Here is a 1328-nt window from a genome sequence, read left to right as displayed (position 1 = left end):
TTCTTCGTTTGGACGCGGGCAACTGCAGCCTTTTTCTCTTTCTTCCCCCTCACATCACTAGAATCTGAAATAAACTGAATGATAAGGTGTATTTATTAAAGGAAAGCTTTCTGCTTTCCGTTTCAAATGAAGAAAGCTATCGCCTACCCATCCTTTATATGATTTTGTACTCAGCTTTCTTTCTAAGCAACATTCCCCTTTATTTTAAGAGCCTCTGCGTTGGAGGTCTCAACTACGATAACGAAGATGACCAAGCTTCCATCAGCCAAGAAGTCTGCCAACATGATTCTAATACTCATGGTCATTGGCATTGCTCTCGCTCTGATGGTATCACCGGTGCTAGGAAAAGGAGCTGGAAGAGGCGGCGGCGCCAGAGGCAGAGGAGGAGGCCATATTATAAAAGGCAATCGTGCTCGGGGACACTCTTCTTCCGCTGTCGCATTGTACCCTGGCCTAGTTTTTGCCATGGTTCAACTTCTGCATTTCGTATTTTACGTTTTCCTTTTCGTTTAGGCACTCTGATGTTGTTTAATTTCTGCCCCTTTTAGAAAAAAAGTGTTTAACGCTTCTTTTAATGACTTTGGTTGTATGACACATGGTTTTCAGATTTGCTGTGAAAGTAAGTCAAATTGAACATGCATTTGCAGCCTTCTAGGAACAGTAAATTGTTTGTTTAATCATTAATTACTGCTGTTTGCCGGTTCAAATCTTCCAGGTTGGTGTAGGATTTTATTTTATTCCTTTATTACGTGCGCTCCAGCACAGTTTATTAGCAGTCAAGGATCAAGATACTCTCTTATGCCTAGGATTTTGTCAGAGATATCAGTGAAGAAAGAGTATCCATATAGATGACATGTCGGATACGCAAACTCAATGGAATTGGAATCAGAAGCAATTTCTATACTATACTTTATTACTACTAGATACATTATTTAGGGTAGAACAACGTCATCTATCATCCTTGCTTTGCTTAATACATTTAGTAAGCTGAATAAATAGTTGCTTAACACACGTGGTCGTGAATTTGATTCTAACATATACACTTAAATGTTAGAGTCTTCTTTGAACCGACATGGATCGAGCTTATTGTGGTATTTATTATTGTGGTATTTAAGGGGTTAGATTTGATTTGCAAGATTAAAAAATAAACTAAAAAATATCGGAATTGAGACTCCAATCACTCTCTAATGCTGAAGCTAGTAAAGGATTATTGGTTATGAAAAAAAACAAAGAATCTTAGCTTAGTGAAAGAGATGAGAGAGAGATAATACCTTATGATGCTTGATCTCAAGCTTGTTTTTTATTGATGGTTTGGTTGGTGTAAGGAG

Source organism: Gossypium arboreum, chromosome 5 (genome assembly GCF_025698485.1).
Source record: "Gossypium arboreum isolate Shixiya-1 chromosome 5, ASM2569848v2, whole genome shotgun sequence".
NCBI lineage: Eukaryota > Viridiplantae > Streptophyta > Magnoliopsida > Malvales > Malvaceae > Gossypium > Gossypium arboreum.
This window is presented reverse-complemented; position numbering follows the sequence as displayed.